Below are 23222 nucleotides of genomic sequence, written 5' to 3' on the forward strand. Positions count from 1 at the left end.
GCAGCAGTGATTCGGAGGCGACCTCCATTGTCAGGTGTTTCTGTTCTGTAATGTTGACTGCTGACTCGAGCTGGAGGGGAAATGTGCTTTATTTCATGAACATAACATTACAGAGAGGAGAGAGAGAAAAGAGGAGAGAGACATTTCTCACTAACGATATCTTACCGCTAGTGTACAATAAAGTAATATGGCTGTTTGGAGGGTTGGGGATACATCATTAAACAACCATCACTGCTGATGAAAATCTATCTGATGTGACTCATGTTCACAGAGGAGGAGATGATTTACAGGTGAGGAGTTCTCTGGTTTAAACATTGTTGGGACATTTACATTTTAGACACCCTACATATTATGTCTTTAATGCGTGTTTCCCTCCATTACACTTATGTAAATATGAAGAGTTGGATGCATGAAGACAAACATTTGGTGGTGGTAATTCTCCGGCCCAGTGCTATTAAGCTGCTGCTTCTGCTGTTTCGTCTCCTTTGTGAAGCGAAACCTTCAGTGGATGTGGGTTAGTGGGGAAGTCACATGCTTCATGTACATAATCATTCATTTGCTTAGTCTGTTTGCATTTTATGTTTCCTCAGCCATGTGTACAACGGTTTTTAGATATTTCAAACATTTTTTGTAATGTTTTTTTTTGTCCCACTCAGCTTTTTTTTTCATTTGTTTTTTCATACGTAAATTGAAGATGCAGATACATTTGTTTGGATAGAAACACTCTTATGAAAAACACACATGACACATAAAATGATGAGTTATTTTTGGTAAAGCTTTATTTTAGCTCACCTTGTTCTGAAATGGAATGTTACCAATGCAGGATTAAGTAGTTGACCACAGTGCACTAGCGTCAGTTATGCTGATGAAGATAGCTGATGCTTTCTGGCTGTGATCAATGGCAGCATGTATGTGTCGCCCCTCTGTGAGCAGCTCCCAGGACAGCTGTCTGCCTACAGTTGCTGAGCCAGCAGCAGGTTTCCTGGAGGCTGCTCGGACTGACAGCTGTCCTCTGCCTCTCTCTGCAACCCCCCCCCCCAACAACACCACTCCTCCATCACTCTCACACTGAGTCTTCTTCTTCTGCTGTAGCTCAGTACTCGCCAAGCATGATAAAAGTTACATTGAGCATTAAAAGTTACCACAAAGTGATGTCTTAAAATCACTGGCAGCCAGCTGATGGGTTTAGATTATATCAATGAAGAAATACAAGTAAGAAAATGTTGGCAGATCATTACTGAAGCTTTGAACATTTTGCACGCCTGCAAGAAGTTATTTATTGAAAATCTATCCACTGAATGTCCATATCCCAGTAAGATCCCTCCCATTTGGCTGCGATTCATCTAACATTTGATTTTTTAGTTCAGAATTAATATTTTTATTATTAGTGTCAACATCATTTTCAGATTGTATCTGCTCATGAGTCACTGAATGGGTTTGTTGTGCAGATGGACTCCTCTGTGTCTGGATGTGTCGTGCAGCTGCATCATGACCTGGAACAACTACTTATAGTCAGGCAGAGAGTTTAAAAGAGAGTGAGAGGTGCATGAGGTACATTTTCCATCCACTGCTGCAGAGACTTGACGCTAGATAGACACGAACAGACATTTTTGTGGCTGGGAAGCCAGTGAGGGATCTCACCCTGGCCGATGATGGTACCTCTACTGGTCGGTTGTATTACACTCAGAGTGAAAGATGAAACAAAGGTCAGCCGACAGCAAGATCAGTGTGTCGTAGTACGTAGGGAATTATGTGTTTTTAAAGCAACAATATGTAGAAATTAATAATTTGTGCAATTTGGCAACCCCACTACAGCTGTCCTAAATACAACCCCCAGGCTGCTGTAACAATTTGTCAGATGTGATGTAACATTACATGGTAACTATATGTACAAACTAAACAACGTTGTGTCTAGAAAAATTATGTCTTGAAGTAAATGTGGACGCCCTGCAGTCCAGAGCTCGAGCGTGCAGCTACAGTACGCAGCTTACAGGTTGCTTTCAGGAAACTCTCAAAAATCACATCAGAGAGTTGAGGTAGAGCAGCCGGAGGGAAAATCAGAAACCATTTTCTTCATAAAATATGATCTAGTTTCAACAAAATCACTGTGTGTGACAGTGACAGTGCTGTGGTGTGTTCTGCACTGGAAGAGTAGCTGAGACAGAGAAGTCACAGTACCATCAAAATGATTTTGAAGCTGGTTTTTAAGCTACAATAGTTACAAAATGTTGCTTTAATGACCGAAGTTTTAAAATGGAAACATCTTTTTTTCTATGAGGAGTGTGTGGATCAAAACGACCCAGGTTCTCCTTTAAGGTAGTAGTTGTACCAAAGTCAGCTGCTGAAATGATAGTAAAACCAGTATGCAGAGAAATAAGTGAGTATTTGTTACAGTTGTTCTGTAAGATCTCCAGCTGAGCAGCATGTTGTGCATTACAAATAAAGGGTCATCATTCATGAATAAACTTTCAGTTAAGTAAGATCAGGCACCAATTGTACTTCAGCTGCAGTCTCACAGTTTCTCCAAATAACTAATGTTCGGTACCGAGTGATTTAAGTTCATTAAGTTCTGCTGCCAGCATTACAAAGACACTCTGCCCAGTTTCTTGTTCTAACTGTGAGAATCAAAGTTATCTCTGAAGTCAGACAGGCTGCAGGACGCTCACATCTTTCTCACACAGTCATCTCGTATCTTGTTCTTTTACCTACTTAATGGTGCGTCACAACTTATCTGGTCAGAAAGAAGACCTGTGTGGTCCCCATCTCATCTTGTCATTATGACAGTGTTTCAACAAGATAAGTAAGAGGAAGTTGATATTCATCATACCAAGCTGCTTTAACAAGTAACAGATCCTGTTGAAGCGAACACTTCAGTGATCACGTGGAGTGAATTCTGTCTATTTTACTACATTAATGTCAGTTTTAATACTACGGAGGCTGTTGAGTGTTTCAGTGTGGGCAGGAGCTTGAATTTCAACATAATGTGAAAGTCAAACCTGCAGGGATTTCCCTAAATCACAGAATACTCTCTGACACTGAGCACTGAGTACCTGATCCCAGGACTGAGGTCTGTATTCATGCAACTTCTGGTTTCCCTTCAGCTGATCAATGACAGATACCTCTTCTCATGTGCAGCCTGAGACAATACCATCTACTGTGCTCAGTAATAACAGAATCTCACATTGTCTCACACCACGCATGAAAGAAAACCTCATTTGTCTAAATGAGTCATTGACAATCTGTCTGATATAGGCTCTGGTGCTTGTCTTCAGGCATTCATTGTCTTATTTAACTCAAATACAGAGAGAACACAAAGGTTAAACCACCAACAGGATCAGTTGTTGTTTTAGCAGCTCATGTCCAAGTGTATGTGCTGTTCTGTTAAAGCTCATAGTTATTTATTTGTTATTGCAGTAATAATGCTAGTTGATGGGGCTGCAACTAACAATTACTTTCATTCTCCATTAATCTGTGGAGTATTTTCTTGATTAACTGATTGATTGTTTGGTCTAAAATGTCAGAAAATTGTGAAAAATGTTAACCAGTGTTTCATCCTCACATGTCTTGTTTGACCACAACCTGAAGATCTTCAGTTCACTGTCACAGGAACCAGACAATAATCACATTTAACAAGCTGACAGCGGAGAATTTTGACTTTCTTTCTTTTAAAAATGAACTCAATCAATTAATTGATTATCAAAATAGTTGGTCATTCGTTTTATAGTTGACAGTGAATCGATGAATCATTGCGGGTCTGGAGTGGCCCTAATTCTGTTCCGCTGAATGAGTCCGAACAGAAACTGTTCTGACAGCAGTAGGAAAGATCATGTCACCATCTTACCATGGTATGATTCTCAGACAGCGTAGATCGTGTGGATGATGATAAAGTCTAACACTTGAAGGTGTCGTTAATACAGGTGACCTTTAGAGAAGCTCTGAGCCAACGCTCACAAACAAATGCAGAGTCGATGACGGTGAAAAGTGACTTCCTGGAGCTTTTCTTAATGTGACTGTCCTGTTGATGACGTCATCCTGCCAGCACGCACTGAAGTTACCCATGAACATTTGACATTCACCCACTTCAGGTAAATAAATAACCATGACCAAACATTTGTTCTCTGTGAAAATTTGTAAGGCAAAGGCAGTGACAAATGCACTTATCACAGAAACAGACCTCCATATATGACTGCAGATCCTGTTTGGCTTAATGTCCAAAAATCTGAGCTCGGCCTTTCCCCACAGTCCTAAAGATGGTGTGAAAAGATGTGCGATAAAGAGCTCAGAGTGAGTCTAGGTGGTCAGAACGGCATCTGACCTCCAAATGTAGAAGTTTAGAAGCTATTTATTGCTTGTTGCTACAGTTCACCTGAAAATAATTATGAAAAGGCTGCTTCCTTCTTCCAAGGATTCCTTTTTCCCTCGCTGAAGTGAACTTCAGGTGTTTAGACAGTCCAGACTAAAGTAGGACTATACAGTATATCACTTCTAATATGTCTGTCTACGCTCAACAGGAAGTCAGTTGTGTCCAAGTGTCATAAGGGCACGACATGATATGATAATGTGTCACAGGTTTCTCCACCTGACATTCACTCATTTATTAATTTTTAGCCAGAGAACAGAAAACTGCAGCCGCAGTCCAGTTCTCTAAAACATATCAGTGTGAGTCTTCACACATCATTATTCAGACCCTGCATCATGAACCACTCTCCGTGCTCTCCAGCACATTTTAAAAATGAATTTTGTCTTTTCTCAGTTTTGAAAGTCTCACTGTGTGAGCTCACATTCAGAAAGCTGCAGCTGCCTGGTGGCACAGAGCTGCAGTACATCTGCCCCTGAGGCAGAATCACAGCACTGCTGAGTGTGGACAGTCAGTGAGACACTGGACAAGAGGAATGTGTCCTTGTCCCATGGTTCCTCTCTCACTCCAAACACACACACACACACACACACACACACACACACACACACACACACACACACACACACACACAACTAATCTGTGAACACAGTTGCTGTTTTTATTTTGGTTTTGTAAAGGAGGGCACTACGGGGTTGAAAGGATCAGGAACTTAAGTAGATTGGATGTGGCATTTAATCTCATGCCCAATTTGATGTGGACTGTAAGTGTGTGTGTGTGTGTGTGTGTGTGTGTGTGTGTGTGTGTGTGTGTGTGTGTGTGTGTATGTGTGTGTGTTCATTCACATATTTCAGTGGCTTTGCACAAATGTGCTTGGTACTTGTTTGCTGCTGTTTGCATGTGAGTGTGTTCATGTGTCAGGGGCTTTTACATGTGTGTGTGTGTGTGTGTGTGTGTGTGTGTGTGTGTGTGATGACTGAGCCATCTGTGCCTGTAGTACCTTTGCCAATACAGCGACTGGAGCGGCTCCAGCAGCAGCGTCCTCCAGCTCTTGCCGTCTCACATTCACTGCACTAAGACACGACAGGAAGCTCCTCCATCTTGGACCGGCTTCCTGCTCCATTCTCCCTCCCACTGCGCTCCAGTAATCCTGCTGGATGATGGGATTGAAATGATTGGGGAGGAAAATAGATTTGATGAGACATTTAATTAAAGGCCTTATTGGATGTGGATATCGCTGATGTTGGTGAGAGTTTCGTAGAAGCAGACAGCAAAGGCTCATCGTCCTTAATATTTATGCAATGGATTTTCACATCTTAGTGAATCTTAATGTGTTCTTCCTGCAGCCTCTAAACTCTATAGGGCTCAGCAGATAACACTCGATATATCCAACTGCAGCAGAGCAAGCATCAAAGTGTGAGAAACAAGATTCTGCCGTTTCCTGAGACTCAGGATGACCAGGCTGATGTGGAGATAAAACACAGCTCCTACGTGACTGCAGTTCAATTCTGGTCTGACATGATGTGTAATCTATAGCTACATGTGAGGCCTGTCGCTGTGCTGCTCATGGAGAGATACTCATGCATCAGGACCAGGCCAGAGGCTTCTATATACAGTATAGTGACGAGTAGGACCATTAGACACAGCGGTAATAGTGAGAAAGAAGGATCCCTTCCAATCAGTGATCCTCCAATGTTCATATTGATCATTTTAAATTCTACTTGTCTTTCAGGAATCAATACTTTGAGCAGCTGAGAAAGGTGATAAGAAATTGACTCCGCCTCTATAAATTCCCTTCTCAGTTAAACAGAAGCATTGGAATAAAATGTATTTAATGACAGTTATTATTATTGTTGTTGACCTGGTTTACACAGCACCAGGAGCTTGTTGCTCATTTAGACAGACGTAGAATTGTTCAGGCAGGAAGTATCACTGACTGAAAGCTCCAGTCCAAGCATCACACGACTGACAACTTACCTATATATTTATTTCAACTATAAATAATGTCTTATTAGGGCTGCACAGTTAATCAAACTGTTTTTGAAATCACAATGTGGCCGACTGCAAAGATTTAAATCACAGGCAGCTGCAGTGTGTTGATGAAGGTAAACTGTCCTGACCCACAGATCTTTTTTGGTACAGACCCAGCAGATCATCACATCATCAGGATTACAGTGAAAATTGAAGTTGTGATGGAAAAGTGATCATTCCAACTTATCCTGAATCATATTGCAACTGAGCATCTGAACTAAAAATCCCAATGTGATCATCGTACCATTTCATGCAGCTCTTCTCTGAGTGCATGTCAGTCCAGAACATTTACTTTTACATGACACATAAATATGAATGTGTGGTTTTTGACCTGAAGAGAGACACCACGCTGGGCCTGGAACAGCATTATATGTTATATTATATTATCATATTCAGAATCTGCAAAACAACAACAAATGACCTGTAGCAAAACTGTAAAAACACAAAATTAGGTAATAATTATAATTTTTCTGAAAGTAGGAGATCAGTCTGCTCGCTGATAAGATATCTCATATCTGGTATATCTTCAGCTCCTGTTGAAAATAAAATGGCGTAGAGATCGATGAGAGAACCTGTGAATATTTTGATCTTAAATAGCTGTTCATTAGTTTTTATGATTTATGATGTCAAATTTGGTTCTAATTGAAAATGGAGCTTTAATTGTGAACTATTTAGTGTTTCGTAACGATAAACTTGGATTTGTCTGAGGAAAATACCTTATAGATAGATAATGTCTAGATATAGACACATATTATAGGTTGTACATAATACATCTGTAAATTGTCCATATTTTAGTGAAGGTAATCTTATTTATTTGCTTTAATAAATATTAAAAAGTCCCTGGGGCTCTCATTGAGATAGTACTCTATACATGCTGGTCTTTATATATCAGAATTTCAAAATTGTTTATTGTTGAATGATGAAAATGTAATTATTCATTAATGCATCTGTAGCTGATGCACAACATATTTCTATATTCCCCTGTTAGTCACAGACTATCAGACAGTAACAACATCAGAAATGAAAAACTGCATCTAACGCCTTTATTTCCATGTTTCAGAGGTTTGTATGTAATAATGATTTTATTAATAATACTCATTTTTAGTCCCTGAACTGTTGAGAATGCAGCTTATTGAAAGACGAGTTGTGTTGCATGTAGCGTGTGTGCCTCGTACATATGTTCTACTCTGCTGTGACCTTAATGTCTTTGAGTTAGCACAGTTAGCATGTTAGAGTTGTGCATGAGCTTCCATATGTTGCACGGGAGAAGAACAATTGTGTTTAGTGCTCCAGTTAACAGCAGCTCTGTGTAATGTACTCTCGTACAGTGAGATTGTGAAAGGTCAATTATTGAACAGGCAGTTAACTGTCATGTGCAACAAAAACATCATTATCGTCTTTATTTGCTTCTTATATTTTTCAATAACACAGCAGAGTCAGCAGCAGAACAACGGCCTCAGTGTGTGATGATCTTAGAAGCGTGTGCTTGTGGTGAAGTGTGTGCAGCCTGTCAGAAACACTTAAGGTTTCTTATTAATTATATGATGAAGCTCCAGTCTCGTTTTCCTTCTCGTTCTGTTTGTGATCTCTAGACTTCCTAAACTGTGACGATGTGACGCTGTCTCCTGTTGTTCAAGGTGTGAACCCCTGAACCTTCTCAGCCATTTGACCCTGTTGTCTAATGACAGGATTCATGGTGATGATAGATTCAGAGGAATTAAAGCTGCATCAGTCATTTTTTAATGTTAACTGAATGATAAAAGAGATTTCCACTCACTTGTGTACAGCTGCTGTGTGCTAGCAGCAACAGACTGGTGAAGAAGCTGGCACATCTATAGATTTCTGGAGCTTCACAGTAAAACATTACGTTGCAGCATTCTCCTAAACAAGTTCAGTAGCTGGGGACTCGTTTTAAAACCTCAAAAGCATGAAGTGGCTCCATGAAGCTGGTCCGCTGTAATCAACCCAAACTGATTTGAAAAGACGTTATTTACACCCTCGACATGTGGTCGAGCTCATTCACCCACTTCGGGGTGCAAGCTAACACTTTTAGCTTAGCAGCTACAGTGAAGATTTTTTTGTAAATGACGTCTGTTCAGATCAGTTTGTGATCTCGGGGCTTCTGCAGACGTGGTTTACAGAAGGCGAGCTGTAGGAGGCTATTTGATGTTTTTTGGTTGTTTTTTCCGTTTTAAAACGAGTCCCCAGCTGCTTCAGTTGCTATGTTTAACAGGTTATTACTCAAAGAGTATAATTCTTATCACCTTGTTAAAAGTTGACTAATAAAGTATGAATGTGAAATATTTGAAGGTCTGTTGAAAGCTTTGAAAGCTTTGAAAGCATTGCTGGCTTTAATTTGTATGAAGAAGCAGCTGTAGGAGTATGAAGAGGTGGAAAATTAAAATATCAAACTGTTTTCTTTTCTGCTTTCTGTAGCATCATTAATTAGTTTGAAAAAAAGATCTGCCAGGAACCCTTTTGATAAGGTTTTAATGAGGTCCCTCCAGTAACCTCTCCTCTAAATGGAGCTGTTAAAGGTTCCTCAAGGGAACCCCAAGTGAGCAAGGTTCCTTAAAGTCCTTGGACTTCTTCCGTAATTCATATTAATGAGCCAGAGGTGGTGACCAAACTAGAGCTAAAAATGAAGTGAATTTTGAAGTTTGATCAGGTGGAGAAACACAAATGTTCCCCCGTCTGATGAAATTCATTTTGTTTGCTGTGTTGTTAGCCGTGACTACATTAGGAGTCTTCTTCTGCCTGAGTGAAAAAGATGATTCAGCTTTAATCAAAGCCTCGCTGCATGCTGACCTGAGCTTGGTTTTGAATGTGACTGGTCTTATTGTAATCATGATATGCAGATTATATTTTTGGACATGAGCGGAGGCACACATTGGCAGATACTTTAATGCAGGAGACCTCAGAATGTGAGAGTTGTGGCCAGTGAGAGAATGGCTGGTAGGCCAGTGCCAAGCTTTCAACAGCACAATGTGAATGAGATTTTTCTTCTTGACTAGTTAATCTGTGGATGAATATGTGTGGGTAATTGGACTGGAATCAGTGAGTGGATCAGTTGTCTGAACACTCTCTGTGGGTTTGGGCGGCTGGAGTGTCTCTAGTCTTTCTCCAGTAAAGACCAATTAGGATTAATGAGTTTGGAGGACAGACAACTCGGAAATGAGTTGTGAAAAGACGCCTATTGTTTCCCTGAAGACACCACAGTTCATTTTCACCATGAATAACAAACAGTGTGAACCTCCTCTTATTACTGAGCAGATTAGAGTTTTAGCTCTACAAACACTTCCTGGAGGCAGCGCTGGCCCAGAAGCACCGCTCGTTTCACCGCAGTGCCAAAGCTCCACTCTGATCAACAAAACAGAGCTGAATGTTATACGGTGCAGTAAACACCACCGCAGCGATACTTCCCTTTGTACAGAAAGGGCCAGGTTAAGACTCTATGTTATTAACGTCTCGCTGCCTCTGTATAGAGCCCACAGGTGCTCAATATTAAATACGTAGATTATAATAAATATATAATCACATTAATGAAGTGAGTAAAAGTGATGAGCCACTAACATGAGCCGTTGCTGTTAATGCTGTCTCTTCTATATCTGCCAACATAAAACAAAATGAAAGTGTTTTCATATATTTCAGGGTAAATTCAGTGTACACTGATAATTCTTTGACCACATTACAAATGCAGCTAACTGGCTAAATGTCGCTTCAGAATAACTGTTGACGATTTAAAAAAATAACTTTATGAAATGAGCTGAACTCAATCATCCATGCAGAAATGCATCCATGGGTGTGTGTGTGTGCTTTTGTCTGGCTGTTCTCTGGAACAATGTACAGTAACACAGGAAAAAGATTATCAGCGCTATTATTGTGAGGACGGAAGTTTGTATTCCCGTCCGTCCGCCACACATCACAATGCTGGCTCCATCTCTGAGAACAAACACACACTTCTGCCAATGCAGCAGCTCAGGGGCGACCATGAAGACGCACCGTTAACCACACTGTGGCCCGAACGTCACAGACTGCTGACACACAGCGTCTCTGCTGGTTCTAAGGCTCCATAAAGGACAAGATGCATTTGCATTTGTATTATACAGTACAGACCGTGCTGGCCCAGTTATTATTTACAGTCTTACTTTTATATTTTCATATAATTAGCACAGACCTATTTCTTTTTTAATTTGAGCTTTTGGGTTCAGGTTAAGGTAAATTACATTAATAGATTAAGGTCACAATAAGGTATTTTGGTGAAAGTTACGCTTCCTGATTTTGTTCTAGCACACACACACACACACACACACACACACTGCTCACTGTTTTCAGATTCACTTGTGACCTGTGCAGATTTTAAAGCAAAAAGCCCCCTGTGAGATCAGGCTGACACATGACGACAGTCCAGCTCTGATGGTGAGGTACACTGAAGTGACTTTATCTGAATTATGAAACATTAATAAAGTCATAACTTGCAACATATAAAACCTTTATAATGGATGGCTTATTAGAAAAACTGGTACCTTAAAGTGTTCATGGTGCACCCAATTTAAACATTAGTTTTATTATATATTAGATCTGTCATAGGAAACAAGAAACTAACTAGCTAGCTAGCTAAATTTCCATTGTGTTTGCAGATTTGTTCATGACAGTCCCACATTTTGACGTATTTCAATATCGCATTTGATGACATATGAAGCCTATAATGTAACTAAAGTCCAGCAGTGAAGTTGCTGCAGTTGGTACCGCTCCTCTGATATCAGTGCAGGAGCACGGGTTGCTAATGTTATCTTATGAAGCACCGTTAGTGGCCAGTGGTTCATTAGCAGTGTTTTTTTTTGTATCTGATGACTGGATTGGTAAATGACATTATGATAATATCAGGGTTGCCACAGTAACACAACAGAAATCACCACAGCTGATTATTGGAAATGTCTGGTCAGTTTACATAAATGTCATTGACAACTACTGAAGATGTATGAGGCTGTTGAAGGGTTGTCCCACTTTCACAAAATCATTCTCATCTTTAGTTTTCAGGCTTTTCTCTGATCATAGGGTTTTTTGGCATGACTTGATCAGTGCTACTCTTTCAGGCCAGGAACAATATGAGAAGACAGAAATCTCTCTGTGATTAAACGACTCATGCAGCCTCGCGCTGTGTTGAGGACAGAAAAGTTGAGAATCACAGCACGAGATGTTTCCTCCTCTTCCTCTGTGAGTCTGTCAAACACAGCGAGAGGAGCAGAGTCCTGTGGGGTTACCTCTGAATACTGTGGCTCACCAAGCTCTTTCTCTTCGCATAGCTACATGTACTGTTCTACAGCGTGTGTGTGTGTTTGTGTGCGTGTGTGTGTGTGTGTGTTTGTAAACAGGAAGTGTGAGGATGCATGCAGTCAGAGGACACAGAGCCATGGGATTTCCCACAGTGACAGAGCTGCTCAGCTGAACAAGGCTTCCCGTGAGGGGGTGGTGTGTGTGTGTGTGTGTGTGTGTGTGTGTGTGTGTGTGTGTGTGTGTGTGTGTGTGTGTGTGTGTGTGTGTGTTTCCTCTTACATGGGTGGGCCCATTTGTGGTCGGTGTAAACGCTGGACAGCTGATAAACAGCCTGAGGCCAACAGAGAGCAAAATATATTCATGTTTAATCTGAATCTGAGTCTGACCACATGTTGTGATATGTATAGTTTGAACATCAAACATCCACCAAAGTTGAGCAGACTGGCTGACTCTCATGTTTGACAGAAGCCCAGTATGAAGCCAGTGCATCAGCTGTGTCGGTGCTGTTGGGGGTGTTGGTGTATTGGGCCTGTTTCTGCGTTGGTTGCTTGAGTCAGTGGGGCAGTTCAGCAGTTGTCTGACAATGCAGCGACAGACTCTTTGCATCCTGAGCTAGCTGCCGTCAAGACAACTGTCCCCGACAACTGGTCACTACTATCTGTTTATTCTCACTGAACAAAGCAGTTAAACTGTTCCAAGGTAAAATGTGCAGCCTCCACGCCGACTGTCAAGGATCAGTTTCATTCAAACGTTCATATGCTCTGAACTGTTGCCTGCTCACAGCTGCAGCATGAAGCAGAGGACAGAGTGTAGGGGACCCGGGTCTTACCGGGTCTGGAGCAGAGCATCAAGCTGCTGCACTGTACGGTTCACTCTGCTACATCATACGGTCCACTCTGCTGCCTGACGTCTGTGCTGTACAGTCAGTGTGTGTGTGTGTGTGTGTGTGCGTGTACAGACAGCTCACTGTCAGAAACATGTCTTTATAGCAGGATGGAGAGACTCTAACCTAAATAAATGAACATTTAGTTTAGAAAGTTTAGTATTTTATAACCCTTTCTAATGTAATGGCTTCTTATGGACAGTTGTATTGTTTCATTGTGATCTATTACATTACAGATACAGGATGTCTCTGAAACCCTGACACTACTATGATTTTTTATGTTTTATTTTAAATATGTAGGTCTGTATGACACGTGATTGACAGAAGGACACTGAACGTAGTCACAATTGATTTCTTCTGGAACCTTTTGGGGGTTACGAGTCATGTTGAAAGTAAATGACTGAAGATGTGGGCACAAAGGTAACCTGGCGCTCTGGGTTTAGCTCCGTGATGGTCGAAGTACCAATCAGATGCAGAATACCTGATGTGTGAATGAAAAAACAATGGAAATATTTATTCAAGTAGTAGATTAATCATTCAAGCTATTAAAATGTCGAACAAATAATCCATCAGCAGTTTCCAGAGTTTTATTATGTAAAACTTTAAACATGTAAACCAGGGCTGGCGGGCCAAAGTTGACCTGCTGTAAGGTTCAGTTTGGCTTTCCAAAAATAATAACTTAAAACTTAAAATCATGATGTTTTTGCTGTTTATTTTTTTATGAATATATATAAAGTTTGCAAAGATAGTGAGCCAGTGAAGGGACTGTGGGATCCTCGTACTGTTGTTCGTGCTGTGAAGTTTGAGTTCTTGCCCTCCAATTCTGATGTAAACATTTAAAATGATATGTAAAGAGGAAGAAAAGAGGAGAAGCCTCTTGTTGAGTGTGAGAAACTTTGTAGCAGCAGCAAATAAATGTTTAATATGATATATATGATGAAGTAGCTCTTTAATGTCAAGTTTCTTGACATATATATATATATATATATATGACTGTAACATATTATCTTCTCCATCGATCTTTAAGGATGGTAGCAGCCTGCGTTAGCTAAATAACAACCAGGCTAGCCAAAAGGCCATGGACAATATTTTTTATGTTCCAATGACTGAGTTTTCCAGGACACTATATACTGAATGCATGTCCACACTCAAAATTCAGACACAGACAGTATCTTTGGGTCGTGGACACATACAGTATTCAGTATACAGTATACAGTATTCAGTATACAGTATACAGTATACAGTATACAGTACCGCTACTACAAGCTACACATGTCTACAGTCATCCTACATAGCAAACAAGCATTATGTATAATTATGTATGAACACTTTCTGAGTACATGGAGATGTTAAACTGATAATATTGAGAGAAGGCTTTTTTTTTAACAGTCTAACCTCGGAGCCCACTTCCTGTGTCTTTCAGTGTAAAGCTTGTAGCCCTGTTCACATCAATGTGTCTTGTTTATTCTGAAAAGCTGTTGTGTGTCAGGCCGTGGTGTCATGTACTCAGAGTTAAACATTAGTGCTGTGTGATGTACAGGCCTGAGCAGTGTTGTGTTGCGTGGGCGTGTTGCTCGCTGCCTTGTCTGTTTCTCTTCCTGTCTCTGTGAGGCGAGCAGTTAACACAGGACTCTCTACGGTTGGAAAACTTGCTTTCACATGTCTGTGGGCGAGAGTGAGCAAGTGGTTTCTCACAATAAAAGCCTTTAAGATGAAGGATTGACTCTGCATGTGTTAATAAGGAGCTATTGCATGTCACATTATACAATTTTACAAAAAGCAGAACTATTCCTCATCTAGAACATGACTTTAATGTCTGCTGTAATGTAGTGTTTGAGTGTGACTCGTTAGTAGACGGAGCCAGCTCCAGGGGAAACGTCCTCGATGTGAGGTTGAAGAAAACCAGCGCAGCTCTCAACAGACTGTTTTTAGTTTGACTATTTTCTTTACTGATGAGGAAAAATCATTATCCAGGGACATTTCCCTACAAAGAGCTTTTATTGGGTCAGCTCTCAGCCCACACTGCTCCGTCTGCTCGCAGGTGGAGAAACTCTAAGAGCTTTTGTTGGGACTGTACAGCAGTGAAACAGCTGCGCAGCAGTGGTTTTATCATGGGGACGCAGGGAGTGGAGCCGATACTGGCCTTTTAATACCATTCTGATATTCACTGCTGATACTGGGGATTATTTTCACTATCCATTCATCTGCCAGTTACTTTGTCGATGAATCTTTCAGTCTTAGAATTGTAAGTAACCGTTCAGAATGCTCATCACAGTTTCCATGATGTCAGACTAACATTACAAAACACAAAGATATCCAGTTTACTATCATAGAAAACTGGAGGTCAACAACTGACACCTTTATTCTTTTATTTTTTACTTAAAACACGGCTAAACATAGTCATTCATTATCAGAATTGTTGCTGATTCTGTTGATTGATTTATCAATTATTTGACTAAATGATTCAGCTCTAGTGTTATTGACCTTTAATGGATGAGCTTTGGTTTGATAACAGTAGATTTAACCACAGTGTGTATCAGACTCTTCAGCTTTCACTATTTTAGGCAAATGAATAACAAATAGATGAATAAATGTGTAAATACACAACATAAATAATTCAGTATATATCTGATATATCTCCAGACATGACATGTGTGGCAGTTGGGAGAAGACTTACAGTATTAGACCTTCATGTAAGGAAATCACATTTACAGAAAAATATATTTCAACATCTAACTGAATGAATAAAATATGAAAATGAAAGAAAAACTAGAGACTTTGTTTTCTGCCTCTTTGGCGTTGTAGCACTGGGGGGACTGATGGTTGTCTCTGGGTTACAGCAGCAGTCTCTCCCTGCTGTCACTCCTTAAACTAAGATCATTTGTCATTAGATAAAATGTATCTTAATCTTCTCGTCTGACCGGATCTGATGACACATGAGCAGAATCGTCCTGTTCGGGAGACTTTGTCGTGCTAACACAGAATTAAAAAAGTGTTGGAATTTAACATGAAGATGACTAAAATAAATGTTGAGACACAAATGTGCTGTCAACAGTATTAGTTGTCTTAGAAGACTACACTGATCAGTTGACGTTAGCATCAAAGCTAGCTCATTTTGCTCTGCTGTGTCTCATGTTGGTCTGGCATTTCCTGCTCCATAATTTGTAGCTACAGTTTATAGTAAAAGTGGAGTTTTGGAAACAGGATTTGACCTCTAACACAAAAGCACTCAGCCAAACTGGTGGCTTTTCTAAATCATATTATTGAAATCTGTAAGTGTTCCTCCGTTGCTTTTCACAGACCCAGTTTCTGTACAAACCAGAGAAATGATGGTTCTGAGGACATTTCTGTTGACAGCCTGATGTTATGCTGTGAATGACTTCTGCAGCATGCGACTGAGCCGAGTGTTCAGGGGCTGAGAGCTGTGCACAGTTGCACTGTCATGAGAGACGGAGGGAGTGGTGAGCAGCCGGCCTTTGAGGCTCTGGTGCGGCAGCTCTGCTCCCAGCAGACCAAACTGATCTCTCCCCCGCTTTAATCAGGAAACCTCAGGCCAGGCTGCTCCACCACCAGCTCTCTGAACACACTACATTTGATTTCTTCAAACTGAAATGAGTTTGCTCCAGAAGAGGAGTGCTTACAAGGGATCCTCCTTCAGTCCCCACGAGCCTCTAATCGACATGTTTGACTCAGCTCAGGACTCGCCTTATGAAACAGCTACCCACAGCTATGGAAACCCTGAGAGGCAACAGCACGAAAAGGAAATGTGAGTTGTCAAGGGGAATCCAAAAATATACATTCTGTCAGTTTTTTTCTGCTCTGGTTATTTTTAAGTTATGATTCAGGAACAGGTACTAAAAGAAAAAGAGTCACTTCAAATCTAGGTACCAACTCACCCTGTTTGTTGCAGTAGAGCTGGTGAATCCCCGACACAACACTGCAGGTAGACCTGAAATAACCCATAAAACATGTGGAGCAAAGGTCACTCAGCTACATGACGCCCTGAACAATTCTGTTTGTAAAGAAGGAAACTACATCAGAATCTTAAAGTAAAAGTCAGGAAATCTCTGCCCGACCCAATCACCAGAATAAATGTTGGCACTGTATTTTCAGCAAAACCACGGATATGTTGAAACTTTAATTTTTTTTTACGTTGCATCTTGTGAAGATGCTTTTCTTATTCCCTGGTTGCTTCAGTCACAAACACCACTTGGTGAGGAAAAGATCATGTTTTGGCTTAAAACACATCTGGAGATGTCCCGACTTCCCATCAAACACATCTGTCTTCTGTCTTCCTTAAACACGGTCTCAAACAGCCGTCACTGGCTTGCTGCCTTGTTGCCTGTGACTTCACCACCGTCCTCTCCACCTTCTCATATTAAAGTCAGGTCATAAACGCGTACTGTGAACATGATGTGACACATTTTGTCGAAGTGTAAATATGGTGTGTAGCCCATGATGTGTACAAATGTATTGGTGGTTTGCAGAAATGTTCAGTGCAGCATTTTATCCTGGTGACTTTGCTTGAGTGGCTGTTTCATCCATCACATTATAACCACCTGCAGGTCAGAGCTGCTCGTCCTTGTGTTCGTCTGTATTTTTACTCAGTAGAGGTTTCTTTAAGCATCAGTAGCAAAACGGAGAACCACTAAATGTGATTTGAAGTATGCTTTGCACCATTGGTCCTTAGGCGATTTATTAATCGAGGCAGGTTATACAACAGCACATGTCCCTGTGTGATAAAGTGATGCCTGGTTACACCGCATTCAGCAGCAGTAAGTGCCTCTGAACACTAACAGAAGTAGCTGCTCACAGTGTTGTGGAGGAATTTTGGCTCCGTCCTCAACATAAATACCCCTCAGCATACTGACGTGCGTTCGCTCCAAGCAGGAGTTGCTCATACAAGCTCTGGATTTTGGAGCTGGACTTTGGACTGATGTAGAATTTCTAGCTGTTTGGATTATTGCCACGCTGTGTGAACCTGTGTCGTTCAGCCTGTGAGCTCAATGCCTGGTGTGATTCTGCAGGCTTGTCTCGTGCAGAGCAGAATCATGAGGCGGTTGAGAGTCGAACAGGTCTCGATGCAGCGAGGCATCTGCACACTGAGACACCGCTGCCACCACATGTCTTACCGTGGAATGCAGTGTTTGCTTTTCAGCAGACATAACAGCGAATAGTGCCAGCCACAAATATCCAGTTGTGACTCGTGTTCGCTTCGTCCCAGAGGTCCTGAGAATCATTCAAGTGTTTTTCACACATTTGACACTTGTATTCATCTCACTAAGTGTTTCTGAGTGTGGAGTCACAAACGAAGATTGTACACATCTTACATGTTGTAAATACAGTTTGTTAGTGTGGTGAAGCCTCGGAGCTTCAGGATTACCTTTTACTGACATGTTCAGTTTGGCAGGTGTCAGCAGATTTGGTCTGATTTGACTCAACAGCATGTGTGTTAACACCCTAAACCACACTGGTGACTCCTGGATGTGGGCGGCGATGGACGGGTCATACCTTTATCATTATGAGAATATTTTGTTGATGAATTTTCTAGTCATCGCCTAATGCTGTAAAAAAGTGTGTAATTATTTGTCTGTGGTGCAGCAGCTCATTGCTTGGCCTGTCTCCATCTCGTCATCGACATGAAACTACATGCTCATCTAATCCAACTCGCGACGACTTCAGGTGTTCCAGGGAAGATTAACCCTTCACTGTACTTGATCAAACTGAGTCACTGCTGACTGTTTGATAACCCTCGCCACCCTTAGCTCCTGTTGCTGCTCCTGTCAAGCTTAACACTGTGGCAGGCACGCATACAGTATCACATAATGATGATGCTGGTCTTTGATTTCAGACGGAGTAAAACTGGCAAAAGCAGCGTCTCACTTCTAGTAGTGATGTGCGATACCACTGATTTCTGTTCTGATCCAATACCTGGTAAAACACAGGCAGGTATCACTGATGATGGGACCCATACTTTAGACAAAAGCTTAACAAAACAGCTTTCAGTAGTTTCAAGAATTCAGGGAAACTGAAGCCTGGACGGATGTGAATCACTTTCAGTTTACAGAAGGGTGATGGGTATGAAAATGTGTCTGACTACTTCCTATGTCTTTCATATTGGTATGTTAAAGGGGCTCTATGTAGTTTATCTGTAGCAGTTTACATATGAATCACTTCTTATTGGCTGTATGTGAGCAGACTGTAACATTACGTCTCTCGCTCGTCTATAGGACGATGTGTTGAAGCTGTGTAATGCTTCTTGACTGTGGATTTCTTTGTGAAGGACTCGGATCCTCTGAAGTCTGACAGCAGCTTTTCACATCTGTGCAGTATCTTTACTGTTGAGCTGTGCATTTGTCATGACAAACAAGAAACCAAAGAATAGCCAGGTCTGCTATGACTGACTAATGGCCTCTGTACTGTGGTCATATTGTCAGATTGATGGATGTGTAGTGACACTTTATCTACATGGCGGAAAATGCTGTCGTTCAGGAACAAGACCGTCACCTTCCAGCAGAGTGGTCGACACATACAGACGTCTCTTCTTCACATTTGTGACGTGAACAAACTAAAGTGAGTTTTTACAGTAAGTGATGCTCTGACTAACATGGTGACACATTATATATCATATGTGTCACAGGACCCACTTCTCTTTTTCATATCTTTGTCCTGGTTTTGAAGCCTCTCTCAGTCACATATCAGCTCGTCACTAATGTCAAATGTAAGCCTGGGGCTCCTTTATCTCTGGCTTCATTTACTGTGTGTGTGTGTGTGTGTGTGTGTGTGTGTGTGTGTGTGTGGCTGGGGGTATGTGTGGGTGTGTGGGTGTGTGTTGAAGTGTTTTAAGGTCCTTCCTTCAACCTCTTCCTTCTTTCCGATTCTCTCTCACACATGTTCGATGGTATGTAGGTCTCCAGCTGTGGGACACTATGAGCTGACTCTGAAGACAGAGACAGTCTCTGTGGTCACGACTGCTGCTGACGGAGCTCACTGTGGTGAGGCTTCACAGAAATGTGGGGGGCTGTCTTCTCTTGGTTTACATGACTTGCATCATGTGTGTGGACCAAGTGTTGCTTTGACCTTCTAAAACAAGTGTGGTGTGAAAAGAATCAGGTCGGCCCCTCTGCTGATGTGACACATACCATCATATTCAGCTGAGTGACTGAAGCCAGCTCACTGTGGAGGGTTGAGTGTCTCATGAAGGTCTCTGACCTAACAATGAATAATCTCTAGGAAAAAGGCTGAATCCACAACACGCTCGCCTCTTTTAACTTCCTGCTATTTTATTTTTACTTACTCTGTTTAAATTCAATCTGTAATGTACCAGTTTCCCCTCAGGGATCAACAGTTCAAAAATGTATTGTGTATTTATTTATTTATTTTTTACAATATTACAATTACTACCCACGGGAAGCCACAGCACTGAAATTAACACATGTAGACAGGACTGAATGTTGCAGTGGGAACACTAAAGACAGTTACTGCACTGAGAATAAATCAGCAATAAAGAGAGCAAATAAATATGTCCAATCATACCATTTTAACTTATTAATATGAAAGCATGTTTTTAATATACACAGCATGAATATATGAGCAAATTATTAAAGGGCACAGTTGGTTAAAACTGACTGTTTAAAGCTGCATCAGCAGTTTTGTTTTGGCCCTACGGTGCAGAAGAACACACGCCTCAGTATAACTGGCTTATTAATGTGTTTAATAACTTTCTTCTTTCTTTTGCAATCATTAAAACTAATAAACAAAGTGAAGAAAGAATAAAGTGTAATGTTTAAATCCTAGTTTTACAGGTCTGGCAGAGAGAATGTAAAGGTCCGACCTGTTTGGCACTTCACACTTATCTCATCACCATCTCCTGAGAAAAACATCTGGCTGCTTAGCTGCTAAACTTCATCAGCTAGTATCTATCTTTGTTGGTCTGCTGTTTGTTGCTGGGCAGGAAACTTGTATTTTATCAGAGCTAGTTAGCAGAAAACATGTAGCTGCTCCTGGAAGCAGGACTGCTGTGAGACTCAATGACAATATGTTTGAGCTGGGTGATCATTTTCTGCATTACACATATTTATATGATTAATGGTAAGTAATATTATCCATTGTCACAAAGTATTAAACAGCAACAGTCATTTTGTTGTGACAGTGCACTTCAGTTTTTCTCCCTGACATGATTAAAAACAGTGAAAACCCTGAATCCCTCCGTCATGATAAAAAAAACCATTACTGGCGCACAAGATGAGAAATCATTGGTCTTCAATCTAAGCAGCCACCTTCAAAGAGCTGTAATAATCTAATCCTAACACATGGTCAGCACAAACAGTATGTGTGCCGACACACAGACACACACCTGCACCCATCCCACCCCGCAGGAACAACATGTGATGGCGTGCCGAAGCTGCTCGCTTTGCTCCCCAGAGATGAGAAGCACATTAGCATACAGGAGCTCTTATCTTCTGAGCGTCAACTAATTAGATTCTTATATGAATCATCTGATCTGCTGATCGGCCCAGCCTCCAGGTGTTGCTGAGGTAAGGACGAGCAGATAAATCACTCTTCTCTCAGCTTCTTTCTTTGGAAACACTCTTTGATCTCTGTTAATGCAGCACAAACTGTAAGAAGAATTAAACCCCCTCGTTGGTTTTGTGTAATCAGGATTTCAACATCTTCATTCAAATCAGAAAGCTGCTCGTTCAGCATTCACACTGAACTCGTTGGGTGACTTGTTGATCTTATTCAGCCAGAAACAGCAGACATGAAGCCCAGAGCAGAACATCTTCACGAGCACAGTGAGGAGGAGAAGTAACACACTTCAAACGGTGAACACCTCTTTCACCAGTAACTGTGAGTCCGTAGGTGTGGTTAAGAGGAGTCATTAGATTCCTTGTCGTGAGAGGAGTCGATGCTTACGTCTGCTGCCTACACAGGCTACGTATCATCCTCCTTCAAGAGAACTGACGCTTCCTCTGACTTGTGATCCATTTGGTTCTGCTCCCAGTCAGTAACTCTGCTTGACTCACATTTTGTCTTTCCCAGTTCCTGGTTGTGACATACATTTTCAATTACTCATGGATGCACTCTGACCTTTCAGATCAGAAGTGGGAGTGGAAAGAGAGATAAAAAATATCCTGCCTCAGAGAAAGGTTGTTACCTGGAAATGGGGACATTTCATTGGAAAACAAAACAGAAACTGTGACTGAAGGCTGCTGTTGTAACACTAATCCAAGATGTATCTGCTACAGTTACCACACTGTATGAAATGTTGTGGCAATCCACCAGAGATGTGAGACAGAAATGTTTGTAAGTACAGTCCATGCACCGACCAACAGATGACATCATCTGGCCCGAAGCCATGGCACATTTGTGCACAGTTCCAAGTAAAATGTGTCCAACCGAGCATGAACAGAGTCGGAGTGTGGATCTGAAATACATGTGGTTATAATTGTTGAATTATTAAAATATCCTTCTGTATAATTCAGTGGCATTACAACATGTTGGTAGATATTATTATTGGTCTGACCTCCACTCACATGGTAATGATCCTAATGGTAATGATCAGACCTGAGAGCTTCCTGCGCTCAACAGTCCAAATGTTTTCTGTAAGAACAAGAGTAGAAACCAGTTCTAAGCTATGGAAGCTACATGAAGACAGAGTTACAAAAAATATTGGACTCAGTTAATAACTTTGTTAATAAGGTGGACATAAAAATACAACTACAGATCAGTTACTTACACGTGTGAACAGGCAACTGTTTGCTCCCCAAGATCAATGAAAGCAGCTGTAAATGAATTCTACACAGTCTGATGTGATGTTTGCATTGACTGAAGTTAATAAATCAGTCGACACTTATTAAAGTAGAAGCATCACTCACAGATCTCCTCTAAAGCTCTTCATAAATGCTTTCCAGTCATAGGACTGGGCAAAAAAATCAAATATTACCTCAATATTGATATTTTGACAATATTGTGGGGACTGTGGGTACTTTCAATAACACTTCTGATCAGTAATCATCAGTAATGTGGATATAAGGACTAAGTGGGTAAAGACAAGTATTAGAACAAGTAGAACAGTCTAATAATTACTGTAATGAGCCTCTACAACCAGGAGAAGACAACATTGATAAATATCAATGTATTGCTCAGCGCTAGAGGTCGACCGATAGGACCTTTTACAAACTGTTAAACAAATCATACAAACCGATAGTTGCCGATGGCTGCAGCCTCCAGCGACCACACGGGGGAGGAAGTCGCCATTTTGCATGGAGGTTACTCTGAGTCAGTCATCATCATCTGAGGCCACTTCTGCTGAAAATATCTAAATCCTCTTAATCTGAAGTCAACAAACTGACAGACAGGTATCTGCTGTACGTTAACATTAGATATACAGCAGCCATACAGACTTTAATTAATGTCATGTTTCTCAGTGTAGACTAAGAGAGACTTAACATTTCATCAGAGATATTTATTTTCATAAAGTAATTCTCCACTCCATGAAATACCTTCCACACATGCCTCTGGCCAGAGGGTTAGGAAGTATGGGCTGATGTCAAATCTTTGCAGTCCCGTTGTAACATTACATGTTGGAACAGCTGATTTTACTGGAGGCTGACAGGTGTGGCATTCAAGTCATATCTAGTCTCACATAGCCAGAAATAACATTTTCATGTC

At 41.1% G+C, this 23222-nt stretch overlaps 1 protein-coding gene across 2 annotated transcripts in view; it reads left to right on the top strand.

Moving 5' to 3' along the window:
* ubash3bb (ubiquitin associated and SH3 domain containing Bb) overlaps positions 1-23222 on the top strand; it is a 45866-nt gene that overhangs the window by 9971 nt on the left and 12673 nt on the right. The window lies entirely within an intron of this gene.

The sequence above is a fragment of the Pagrus major genome, chromosome 2 (genome assembly GCF_040436345.1).
Source record: "Pagrus major chromosome 2, Pma_NU_1.0".
Lineage (NCBI taxonomy): Eukaryota > Metazoa > Chordata > Actinopteri > Spariformes > Sparidae > Pagrus > Pagrus major.